Source organism: Felis catus, chromosome A2 (genome assembly GCF_018350175.1).
Source record: "Felis catus isolate Fca126 chromosome A2, F.catus_Fca126_mat1.0, whole genome shotgun sequence".
NCBI classification, from domain to species: Eukaryota; Metazoa; Chordata; class Mammalia; order Carnivora; family Felidae; genus Felis; species Felis catus.
The window spans coordinates 44299385-44313149 of NC_058369.1; the positions used below are offsets into that span (position 1 = coordinate 44299385).

Consider the following 13765-nt stretch of genomic DNA (forward strand, 5'->3'; position numbering starts at 1 on the left):
ATTATTGATATTAACTTGAAAGTAAAGGTAGTTAGGTACTTAATATTAGGAAGTGTTATTGTATTTATGGCTAATCAGGAAAATATAATATTTCTATCCTAATCAATTATGCTACATTTGTATGTAAATTAGGTTAGACTTGTGTAATGATATTTCTGAGTGGCCAATCTCTATATATCTACAGAAAATGATATTTTTAATTATAAAAGAAATAAGACAGTTATTTTGCTCAGAAGTAAAATTATTTACCATAGAAAGTTGGTTAGAGGATGCACATGTTACATAAACATGAAGATATAAGTATATACATTTATTCTCAGTAATATTGTATATCTGTATTTTCCTTAGATGGACCCAGTATTGCTTCAGGGGAAAATACTCTCAGGCACAGAATTATTTCGCAATTAAAGTTTAACTTGGTGGCTTTAAGAGAAGGTATAATACCATATTTATGGAAAGAATGTTTTGTTTTTGTTACTGTTACCGTCATTCATATGACTATCAAAAACCACCAGATATTTCCTAGTTCATTGTTTACCTTTTCATTATTTTATAAGCTTTTGTAATATACTTTCTTTAGAAGTAGTCTTTTTTATTGAATCTGAACACCACAAAATCTCACAGGCTCCTAGAGCCATTATACTAACAAAGAAAGGATAGAGTGCTGAACTGACTTTTCACAAGACACATAGCTAGTGGGAGACAAAGCAGAGAAAGGAACCTGGTATCCTGGCTCCTAATGTGGGCAGTTTTATCAAGGTGCACATTTATGCCAACCATATTTATTTTTCATTTCCTCCTAATTTAATTTTAGAATGGCAGTAGTTAAGTATCAGCTGCACATAAGCTTATTTATACTTGAAAAGTGTACTTATTTGCATATTTTTTATTTTTATTCCAGGAATCTTTGACCTACAATACCTCCACATTATGTGGTCCCAAGAACTTCCCTAAAAGGTAAGCTTCCCACAAAGGGAGATTTCCTTATTTCACCTTACCTTTGATTAACATCCTTAGTTTTTATGGAAACATTGATAGCCTTTCCTTGCAGAGTGATACCATAAGATCATTTTTAATGTTTTTCTGAAGGTTGAAGTTAATGAAGATATTTACATCAGGTAAATTAAGATTGACAATAGGAAATTGAGACCTTTCCCAAGTCTTTCTGGAGAAGATACTTGCGGTAGCTTTCCTGTGGTTCACATTAATTTGATAATCCAAAAAGTTCTGAATTTGGGAAGTTTTGAATAATTCAAAAACTTCTGAATTTGGGAAACTTCTGAATCATGGGAAGACTGTTGGGAATAAAGTAAAGGTTGTTGCATTTTTGCCAAATGGTTTTAAAGGAATGGACATTTTATCAGTCAAATAAACACAAATACTTAGTTTCTAGGTTCTATAGATATTCAGGTCTTAAAATTGAAGCCTTTAGGGCTAAAACACAAGCAGTATAACTCATGGTCTATGATAAATGCATTTTTTCCTTCATAAAATAATCAGATCCAAAAAGTCTCTGTTTTTACTTCCTAACACTGCTGTAATACAGTACCATGAGCTGAGTGGCTTAAGACAACAGAAGTTGATTTTTTTTCACAGTACTGTAGTTTAGAAGTGTGAAATCGAAAGGTAGGTAGGGTCTTACTCTCTGAAGGCTCTAAAGGAGGAATTTGTCCTTGATTCCTCTAGTTTTTGGTAGCTGCTCACAGTTTTTCGTGTTCTTTGATGTGTAATGACTTTACTCAATTCCCTCTTTGTCTTCACATAGACTTCTCCCCTGTGTGCTTGTGTCTAAGTTTGTATTTGTAATAAGGACACCTGTCATTGGATTGAGGGCCCACACTAATCCAATATGACCTTATCTCAACTTGATTATATCTGCAAGAACCTTTTTCCAAATAAGGTCACATTCACGGACCTAAGGGTTGTGATTTCAACATTTCTTTTTTATTCCCTAATATAGGGGATATATTATGTTAAAAGGTATAATATCTATTTCTTCTTGATGGACAACTTATTTTCCAAGCAAGATAAAAATTATAATCTTACTTAATCAGTACAGGAGTTGATGACATTAGGTAAATATTAGCGCATGATTTTGACTCTTAGGGGAAGATTATTTTTAATACACTCAATAATAAAAAAATAGGAAAAAATTAATTTTACTTGTTTTCTTAGATATTTTTCGTAAGCCAAGATTGAGTAAAGTATTTTGACGAGTTAAGTATTGCTCTGTAATAAACTATTCCCAGATTCAGTTGCTAAAAACAGTAACTATTTATTACCTCTGATGAATCTTTTGGTTAGGTGTTTGGGTCTTCTGATATGTAACAAACTCCCCCAGTCTTGAATGGGTGTGTTAGTGTGTATGAGGTCTGTGTATAGGTAAATTAGGGGAAGCCTCTGCTGTGAATAGTCTCTAGTCCTCCAGGAAGAGCCAGTTCTTTTTCTCATTGTTATGGCTTTTTCTTATTCCACAGTATTCTGAAAGTTCTTAAACTTAGTATTAGTTTCTGTTTTTATTTCCTTAGACTTGTTTACTTACAGTCCATCCCAGACAAGGTAGTAGGAGTGATCTTCCTAAAGCATTCCCTAAATCTAATCAGATTATCACAAACAGCTATAAATCTTCCATTGTTCCTTGTTTTTCTTTGATCAACTCCCAACTATTCGACATGGCTTTAGAAGGTTCCATATTATTTGACCATTGCTTACCTCTCAACCTTTATTTCTCCCCTACCCCACAGCTTCCTAAATACGTTCCACTAACTTGAATTATAAAAAAAAAGTTTAAATATGCCATTTTCTCCTGTTTTTACTCATTATATTCCTTCTTTTAGAAATATCATGTTCTCCCCACCCTGCCCCCTTCTCCCATCTTTCATCAACTCTTTTTGTTGCTAACTGAAAACTTAAAATTTGAGGAAATTTTCTATGGTTTTCCTTCTCTAGGTTAGTCTTTGGCTTCTTTCCAATGCCTATATCACTGTGGACAGAATGAAAATCACACTGTACTGTAATTGCTTGTTTGATTAGCTTACTTTTCCATCATGGATTCTACTAAGCCAGTAATGATATCTCTTTTCTACATCATGGTACTCAGTCTTCAGTAATAATCCTTGGGAAGAATGGGATATTTAATGACATCTTTTGTGTTCTCGTTCCTCTGTCTTTAAAGAGTTAGAGGTACCTGGTTGGCCCAGTCAATTCAGTGTCTAGCTCTCAGCTCAGGTCTTGATCTCAGGGTCGTGAGTTCAAGTCCCACATTGGGCTCTGCACTGGGAGTGAAGCCTATTAAAAAAAAAAGAAAAAAGAAAAAGGAAGTTTATGATGTTGACATCATACTCAGTGGCAGAAAGCTGAGAGTTTTACCCTAAAGATTAGAAATAAGATAAGGATGCCAACTCTTTCTACTGAACTTGAGCATAGTATTAGAAGTCCTAGCCAGAAATTAGACAAGAAAAATAAATGAAAGGCATCCATATTGGAAAGGAAGACATAAAATTATCACTCTTTACAGATGACATGATTTTATATGTAGAAAACCATAAAGATTCCACCAAAAAACTGTGAGAACTAATAAATTGAGTAAAGGTGCAAGGTACAAAATCAATATACAAAAATCTGTTGTATTTTTATTCCCTAACAACTATTGAGGGGAATTTAAGAACACAGCCCCATTAACATTTGCATCAAAAAGAATACAATACTTAAGAACAAATTTAACCAAAGATGTGAAAGACAGATACACTTGAAAGCAAGAAAGAATTGATCATTAAAAAGTCTATACTACTGAGAGCAATCCACAAATTCAGTGCAGTTCTTATCAAATTTCCAATGGCATTTTTCTCAGAAATAGAACAAAAGAACTAAAATGTGTATGAAACCATGGAAGATCCTATATAGGCAAAGTGATCCTGAGAAAAAAGAACAAAGCTGGAGGCATCACACTCCTTGATTTCAGACAGTACTACAAAGGTATAGTAATCAAACACTTGAGTATTGGCATAAAAACAGACCATTGGATCACTGGAACAGAATAGAGGGCCCAGAAATAAACCTCCATGCATATATGGTCATTTTATGGCAAAGCAGTAAAAAATAAACAATGGAGAAAGGACAGTGTCTTTAATAAATAGTGTTGGGAACTATTTACTAAGCAGCCACATACAAAATAATGAAACTAAGTCAGTATCTTACATCAAATAAAAAATTAACTCAAAATGATTTAAAGACTTGGATGTAAGATCAGAAACCATAGAACTCCCAGAATATAACACAGGTAGTAAGCTCTTTGAGATTGCTCTAAGTGACATTCTTTTGGATCTGACTCTAAAAGCAATGGTTACAAAAGCAAACATAAATTATTGGGACTACATCAAACTAAAAACCTTCAGCACAGTGAAAGAAACAACCAACACAATTAAAAGGTAACTTCCATTTGCAAGTCATACATCTGACAAGGGTTAATGTCTAAAACATGTAAAGATCTTACATAATAATAAAAATAAAAACCCAGTTAAAATGAGAGCAGACGATCGGAATAGACATTTTTCCAAAGAGGACATACACATGGCCAACAGGCACGTGGAAAGGTGTTCAACATCACCTATCATTGGGGAAATGCAAGTCAAAACCACAATGAGATATCGTTTCCCACCTGTCAGAAGGGTTAAAATCAAAAAGACAAAAAGTAATGTTAACTAAAATTTAAGTTAAAAGAAAAAGACAAAAAATAAAAAAAAAACATTGACAAGGATGTGGAAAAAGGGAACCCTCATGCACTGTTGGTGGGAGTGTAGAATTGTGCAGCCACTGTGAAAACCAGTATGGAGGTTTCTCACAAAATTAAAAAAAAAATACCATAAGATCCAGCAATTTCACTTCTGGATATTTATCTCCCCCCCCCAAATAAAGACAGTAGTTTGAACAGATACATGCATCCCTATATTGATTGCAGCATTATTTTCAGTAGTCAAGATAGGCAAAGAACCTAAACAGCCATAGATGGATGAATGGATAAAGAAGATGTGGTGTGTATGTGTACGTATATATGTTACACACACACACACACACACACACACACACACACACACACACACACACACACAAATTGTAATTCTCCTCGGCTATAAAAAAGAATGAAATCTTATCATTTGTGGCATCATGAATAGACCTAGAATGTACGATGCTAAGTGAAATAAGGTCAGAAAGAGAAAGACAAATACTGACTGCATAATTTAACTTATAGCTGGAATCCAAAAAACAAAACAAATGAACAAACAAACCCAAACCAAACCTGTGGATACAGAGAATAGATTGGTGATTACCACAAGGCAGGGGGCTTCTGCGAAGGCAAAATGGGTCAAAATGGATCAAGAAGTACAAGCTTCCAGTTATAAAATAAGTAAGTCATGGGGATATAACAGAATGGTGACTGTTGTCAATGATACTGAATTACTGAATTGCAAATCTGAGTAACTAAGAAAGTAAATCTTAAAAGTTCTCTTCATAAACAAAATACTGTAACTTTGTATGATGACAGATGGTAAATAGACTTAATGTGGTGAACATTTTGCAGTGTATATAAATGTTGAATCATTATATAGTACAGTAGAAAATAATACAATGTTGTATCTCAGTTTTACTTCAGTAAACCAAAAAAAGTTGGTGGACATTTTCATAATTGAGACTGGAAGGCAGGAGGAGGTCAGGTTCTCTCAAATTGTAATGATGCCCTTTTGGTTGTCCTTAAGGAAGGCCTTGCCACCACCTCCAGGTTCCCTAGCCTTTTGTCTTCCACCCCAAGTTGTAAAAGTGGTAGCTTATGGGTTCGAACAGCCTCAAAACAGACTTATTTTGGTTCACACATTTGTTCTTTTTTGTTTCTTTTTAATTGCAAAAACAGTGTTTAAATTGTTGCCAGCACTTGAAAATTCAGTTTCAGATAAAATGATGATTTCCAGATTTTCTAAGGAGAAATCAGAATATCTTTCTATCCCAGGCTTACATTCCTAGATGGCAGGAGGGCTTTTCTGCAAGGCAGCTGCCTCTCCCTGCCTTCTCCCTTTTATCATGCCACTTCATTTGCTACCTATTTGGCCCTGACAGGCCCTTGAGTTCAGTATCCTCAGCTACACAAAGACTTCTGGATTGATGGAATGTGGAAGGTTAGCCTCCGAGAGTCTGTCTCTGGTGAACCAAAGATCATAGGTTCAGTGGCTGAATGGGCCATTTAGTTGTTCCTGTCATATATCTATCAAGTAAGTGAAAATAATTTTGGCTTTATGTTCAGAGTCTTTATGCTTTAAGTCCCTGCTATAATATTGGAGCCAGGTAAACTGACTTCTCTGAGACTCATTTTTCCCATTGGCAAAATGGAGACTGTAATATCCTTCAAGGTCTTACAACATGTAAATTTCCTTTGTTAATACCACAACAGTTAGTCTAATGTACACGCAGAGGGAAACTAGTTAGTTTGTATTCTCTGGATTGGTACAAGTGATTTTCATCTTTTGTTAGATATTAATCAATTAAAAATAAGTTAGGAAAATTAAGTACTGATACATGCTACAACAGGGATGAACTGTGAAAATAGTTTAAGAAGACAAACACAAAAGTCCACATGTATGATGTTATTTATCTGAAATGTCCAGAATAGGCAAAATTATAGAGATAGAAATTATAATAGTGGTTTCCAAGAACTAAGGGGAGAGGAGAATATGAACATACTGCTAATGAGCACAGGGTTTCTTTTTTTGGGTGATAAATTAGATAGTGGTGATAGTTGCACAACCTTGTGAGTATGCTAAAAACCACTGAATTATACAGTGAATGGTGAATTTTATATGTGAATTATATCTCACTATAGAAATAGATTATGAAATACATGTTTTAAGATGACACAATTTCTCCTTCAGGTGTGGTGACTAAGGCATGTAGCGAAATAAGCCGACTTCTTAGGTTGTCATTCATGTCAATACATACCATCTTCCCTAAAGTCCTGATGTGTCTTCCAAGGCCAAAGACCAAGTCGGGTTTCTAATTCTAAGGATTCATGGTTTAATATCAAAGTTATCAGTGATGGAGTCAGACAGTTGGGTAAGCATTTAAAAGTTTTCAATTTTTATCTCTGTAAGCCTCAGATTCGTCAAACTATAAAGTAAGGGTACTAATAGTCATTTTGTTGGGTGATTGCAAGAGTGAGGAAGAACAAATGTCAAGTACTGATCATAGTGTCAGTTATGAAACAGGCCCTCTATAATTTATACTTTTTAAATGAGTGTTACTTGGTTGTAAATATGAGGCTATATTACATTAGGTTATTGGCAGCCCAGCTGTCTCAAGGTTGGTTCTTTTTCCTGTGTTAGCGTCTTGGCCAGAAAGAAAAGAATGGTTAGAATTTCTGCTAGCACTTAATGAATTTAATCAGCCCCTGAGGGACTTTTGATATAGCAGGGAAATTTTTTACAGAGAAACATGATTTTTATCCTTCCTATTTTTCTCTTGAGAGTTGACAGAGCCTTTCCTAGCAGAGGTAACATTACCTGTGCGGAGAGAAGAGTATTAACATACCATGAGGGTAATGTTAGAACAAAAAGAACACATCCCTGTGGCCTTACATTAAAATGTTTCTGTGTCTGTGGTTCTGAATTCAATTTAAATTGCTACCAAGAAAACACACTACTGCCTGAAAATGTACAATTCAATTTTTTGTCCTTTTTATTATTTATGATTTTTTTTCCTTTAGACCATAGTGTTTGTTCTTTTTTAACTTTGGTTTTGTCTTTGCAAATTAAATTCATAGTCTGGGAATATAGAAGATGATTGAGTTATTCATGTAGTATCTTATAAATTGTAACATTAAGCAGAAACTTTTCATCTTAATTATGAAAAAGGCTTTATGAATTGTGTCATTTGACCCAGTTGCTATCGTATCCTTTTCTTTATGGATAATGAAAAGGATTATGCTATGGTGAATGGGTTGGAACAACAGGAAACTTTGGGGTCATTTGTTCTTTCAGTAAGTAGATAGGGATCAGACTATATGTCAGAATCTATATTAAGGTCTAATGATATGGTGGCAAATAAAATATATATGTACCCTTGACTTTGAGTTTGCTGTATCATAGGGATGGCAAGTAATAAACAAAATACTGATTGTATTAGGTGCTATGAACAAAATGAAGAGAATGCAATGATAAACAAGTTATTGAATGAAAGAAAAGACATTGATGAAATAAATTGAAGATGATGTCACAAATGGAAAGATAATCCATGCTCCTGGTTAGAAGAATTGATATTATTAAATGCCCACACTATCCATAACAATCTACAGATTTAATGCAATTCCTATAAAAATACCAACAGCATTTTTCACAGAGCTAGACAAACAATCCTAAAATTTGTATGGAACCACAAAAGACACCAAATGGCCAAAGCAATACTGAAAAAGAAAAACAAAGCTGGAGGCATCACAATTCTGGACTTCAACTTCTATTACAAATCTGTAGTAATCAAACAGTATAGTACTGACACAGAAATACACACATAGATCAGTGGAACGTAATAGAAAACCTGGAAATAAACCCACATTTATATACGGTCGATTAATCTTCGACAAAGCAGGGAAGAACATCCAACGGGAAAGACTGCGTCTTCAACAAATGGTGCTGGGGAAACTGGAACGCTGCATGCAAAAGAATGAAGCTGGACCACTTTCTTACACCATATACAATAATAAACTTGTAATGAATTAAAGACCTAAATGTGAGACCTGAAACCATAAAACTCCTAGAAGAAAACACAGGTAGTAATTTCTTTGACACTGGATTTAGCAACATTGTTCTCAATATGTGTACTCAGGCAAGGGAAGCAAAACCAAAAATAACCTATTGGGAATAAATGAAATAAAAACTTTCATACAGTGAAACCATCAACAAAACAAAAAGACAACATACCTAATGGGAAGAGATATATGCAAATGATATATCTGATAAGGGGTTGGTATCCAAAATATATAAAGAATTCATACAACTCAACACCAAGACAACAAATAAACCAATTAAAACATGGGCAGAGGACCCAAATAGACCTTTTTTCCAAAGAAGGCATGTAGATGGCCAGCAGGTATATGAAAATGTGCTTTGCATCGCTAATCCTCAGGCAAATGCAAATCAAGACCACAAGGTATCCCCTGGCCCCTATCAGAATGGTTAGAATCAAAAAGACAAGAAATAACAAGCATTGGTGAGGATGTATAGAAAAAGGAACCTTCATGCACTGTTGCTAAGAATGTAAATTGGTACAGTCACTGTGAAAAATATCACAGAGTTTTCTCAAAAAATTAAAAGTAGAAATACCCTATGATCCAGTAATTTCATTGCTGAGTGTTTACTCAAAGAAAACAAAAGCACTAATTTGAAAAGATATATGCACCCCTATGTTCATTGCACCATTATTTATAATAGCAAAGATGTGGAAGCCACCCAAGTAACCATCAATACATGAATAGAAAAGAAGATGTGTATACACACGCACAACTCTCTCTCTCTCTCTGCCATAAAAAAGAAGGATATCTTACCATTTGCAACATCATGGATGGACATAGAGGGTAAGCTAATAAATAAGTCAGAGAAAGACACATACCATATAATTTCTCTTATTTGTAAAACAAAACAAACGAATAAACAAAAAGCAGAATCAAAGCAACAAATACAGAGAAGAAACTGATGGTTGCCAGAGGGGAGGGCACCGGAGGGGGATGAAACAAAATAGGTGAAGAGTATGGGTAGGTACAGGCTTCTAGTTACAGAATGATAAGTCTTGGGATAAATGCTGCAGCAAAGGGAATACAGTCAGTGGTATTGTAATTGTGTTGTGTGGTGAGATACTAACTGTACAAGTCGTGAACATAGCATAATGTTTAGGCTTGTCACATCACTATTTTGTACTCGTGAAACTAATGTAACATTGTATGCGCACTATAATGTGTGTGTGGGGGGGGGATAAATAAAGTGGGGAAAAAAGGATGCATGGATTATAGTTCTGCATCACTACTAACATTTTGTGTGACCTGGAGAGACTAATTTGATGAATGGATATCATTTCTTTCCTTTTCCCTTCCCCTTTTCTCTGTTTCTTTGTTTCTTGGTGAATTGACTTTTTGATCATTATGGAATTTTCTCTTTTTGTTCTCAATTGTGGTTTTGGACATAATATTTATTTTATATGATTTTAACATGACTATACTCCTATATATAAATTATCATTTGCCGGGAAATGATACTTCTACTTTGTTCCTTATGTGTCATTTTAGGTGAGTCTCCAGTTAATAGCATTCAGGTATATTTTACCATTTGATTTTTTTCCTGCTTTTATCAAGGGATTTGAATTTTTTTTTTTTTTTTTTTTTTGGGACAGAGAGAGACAGAGCATGAACGGGGGAGGGGCAGAGAGAGAGGGAGACACAGCATCGGAAACAGGCTCCAGGCTCTGAGCCATCAGCCCAGAGCCCGACGCGGGGCTCGAACTCACGGACCGCGAGATCATGACCTGGCTGAAGTCGGACGCTTAACCGACTGCGCCACCCAGGCGCCCCTTGAATTTTTTATATATTTTTTAATGTTGAAATATTTTAACATTTTTAATATCTAATTTTATGTTACTTTTTTGGTTGTTTCTGCATATTTCTTCTTTCCTATGTTCTTAAGGACTGTTTTTTGTTATTCCACTCTTCTTTCCTCTTTTTTTGCATTTTTCACTCTATGTCTATTTCTAATAAGTTCCCTAAATTTTGAATTTAGCAATGCTGAACTTAAAATCATTCTTAAATAAAACCAAAATTGTTTAACTGTAATCATACCACCCAAAGTTGTAAGTTATTGTTGTATAGATAAATGTAGTATTCAATTATATTTCATTTTCTTTGAATTAGTAGTTATGTTCAATATGGTCAAAAATTAACTTACACATATTTTCCTATATATTGTACCAATTTATTGTTGCACATTGCTACCAGCATCCCCCTTCCTTTGAGTTCAAGTTCCTTTTAAGATATCCATTAAATAGTTCTTTATCAGGTTTTCTTAGTGGTAAATTTTGTAATTTTACCATGAAATATTATTCTTTACCATTATTACTGAATAATATACAAAGTTTGCAACTGCTAGTTGACAATTTTTCTTCTCAGTGCTTTGAAGGTATCGTTCCATTGTTTCAACTTTTTATTACTGTAGATAATTACGTTTTCTGTTAGTCAAATTGATGTTCTTTTCTATGTGATCTGTTTTTCTGTGTGTGCTTTTAAGACTTTCTCTTTGTGTTTGGAGTTTTGCAGTTTCACTATTCATTTATTTTTAATTTTTCTTAAGTAATACTATACTTTCCAATCTGAAGACACATTTCTTCTTTTTGGTCTATTTACTGGAATGTGGACTTATAATTTTTTTGTCTTTTACCCTTTTCTAAATATCTAATCACACATATTTTGCACTGTTTATCCCATCCGTAACTCCTTTCATATTTATTTCTGTACATCTCCCTTTTGCATTCTGGGAAAATTCTTGAGATTCCTCCTCCAAGTTTTAAATTCCTTCTTCATCAGTGTCTACCCTGCCATTTAACTTTTTCTATCAATGAAGATAGCTAGTTTATGCTCCATTTGCAGACAACCCCAAGTCTCATGGGCTCAAACAACATTTATTTCTCCCCCATGTTACATGACCAATGCAAGTTAACAGGCAATATCTCTTTATTATAATTACTCAGGGAATCATATTGATGGATTTGCTATTGGGGAATGCTTTCCTGATTAGTGAGGCAATTTAAGAAAATCTGTAGGATCATGAACTAGATCTGAGAGTTTCTTCCCAGGATCTACACATCATTTTTGCTCACATTTCTTTGAAAAAAGAATTCTCATGGCTGTGGGTGACTACAAAGAGGGCAGAAAATATAATCTTAACATGTGCCTGGACATAAAGGAGAACCAGAATATTTGTGAAAAGCACTTTACTGCAACCCTAAATGTTCACTGTGATTTAAAAATTTTCACTGTACTATTTAAAAAATTTCTATAAGTTCCATTTAGGTTTTCTTTCTGGTTCTGTTTTTAGTCATAATATTCTATTATTTTTATTATGGGTTCACTTCCTTTATATCTGTAATCATTTTAACCAATTTTATTTTCTATTGAAGTTTATCAGTTTGTATTATTTTGAGTGCTTTTCTTGCATATTCTTTTTAATGTGCCAGCATATTCTTTTGGGTGATAGTTTCTTTTTTCTCATATAATTTGTAATTTTCTATTTTGAGCTCACATTAGATTTTTCTTCCTGTGAGAATGCTTTGTTCCCTGTGTTGTAAAAAGCATGCTCTAAGAAGTGGCTTTGCTTTGCTTTTACAAGGTCCTGGAATTTAAAGAGTCTATACCATTTCTTGTGTTAATGTTCTATGTTTCATGAATATTATACATTTAGATCATAAACTCAGGTTTGACAAACACTTGAGGTTACAGTTTCTCGTAGAGGGCACATTGACCCCAGGGAAGAGTGTAAGATTTCCTACTAGTTCTTGAGACCGTTTTACATACCTTTTTTTTTTTTTTTAGTTTGCACTTAATTTATGGGGTCCATATTTTATTTACAACTTTCAGTTCTATTTCTCTGTGGCCCACTGTCTAATGTGGCATTAGTACCTGGTGTACCACTTCTTGAACCAATAGCAAGGACCAGTGTGACTCTGAACTACCCCCACAGTAATTGAAACTTACTGTTTATTTAATCTTTGATTCCTCTGCTCCTTTATGATATCTTCAGGATTCTGTTTCATTTCTGTAAGCTTAGCAGAGTTTTTAAAAATACATTGTTTTGGTTATATTTTATTCATTTTTTTTTGTCTATGTTTACAGGTGGGCATTAGTCTGCATTAGCCAAGTCCACAATGTTTTTTTTTTTTTTTTAATTTTTTTTTTCAACGTTTATTTATTTTTTTTTTTTTGGGACAGAGAGAGACAGAGCATGAACGGGGGAGGGGCAGAGAGAGAGGGAGACACAGAATCGGAAACAGGCTCCAGGCTCTGAGCCATCAGCCCAGAGCCTGACGCGGGGCTCGAACTCCCAGACCGCGAGATCGTGACCTGGCTGAAGTCGGACGCTTAACCGACTGCGCCACCCAGGCGCCCCTCCACAATGTTTTTAAAACTGGTAGTTTCTAGAATCAACTTTCTGCTCTGTAACAAAACATATTCAAATTATGTTTTCCATAGTGCTGTTCTGACTCTGTGACACATCTCTCTAAATGAACTATTAGGAAGAAAAAACAGATGAAATGTCCAGTCTTCTGTTTTGTTTTGTACTTCAGTATTAACCAAATGGGTGGTGTTACAGAAATTATTAAACTTTGTTGGGCTTAAGTTTTCCCATGTATAAAACAAAAAGTTGAGATTCGATGACTTAGATAAATGGATTCTCTTTTCAGCTAAACAAGTTTAGAACAGACATGTTTTTAGGCAAGACCCTCCTTCATTTCTGGTATTCTAATTTTAATTATTTGATTATTTCTAGCTAATTTATTTTTAACATGTTACTGAAAAATTATGTCTTGGCTCCATTTAGTTTGTGATATTTTATAAGTATGTTTAAAGGACCATCACTCTGTAGGTTAAATCTATGGATTGGTTGAAATTAGTTTGCTATTGTAAAGGTCTCCGGAGGTGACATTAACATAAAGCATTTGTTGATTGCTATAGTTTACTTTTTCGAGAGAC

At 34.4% G+C, this 13765-nt stretch overlaps 1 protein-coding gene across 5 annotated transcripts in view; it reads left to right on the forward strand.

Moving 5' to 3' along the window:
- CNTN4 (contactin 4) overlaps positions 1 to 13765 on the forward strand; it is an 899609-nt gene that overhangs the window by 232474 nt on the left and 653370 nt on the right. For all 5 annotated transcript variants that reach the window (XM_045051879.1, XM_011280163.4, XM_019824595.3 and 2 more), the window contains one exon: positions 902 to 957. The gene's annotated coding sequence lies outside the window, so the exon portion shown is untranslated. The remainder of the gene's footprint in view (positions 1 to 901; positions 958 to 13765) is intronic.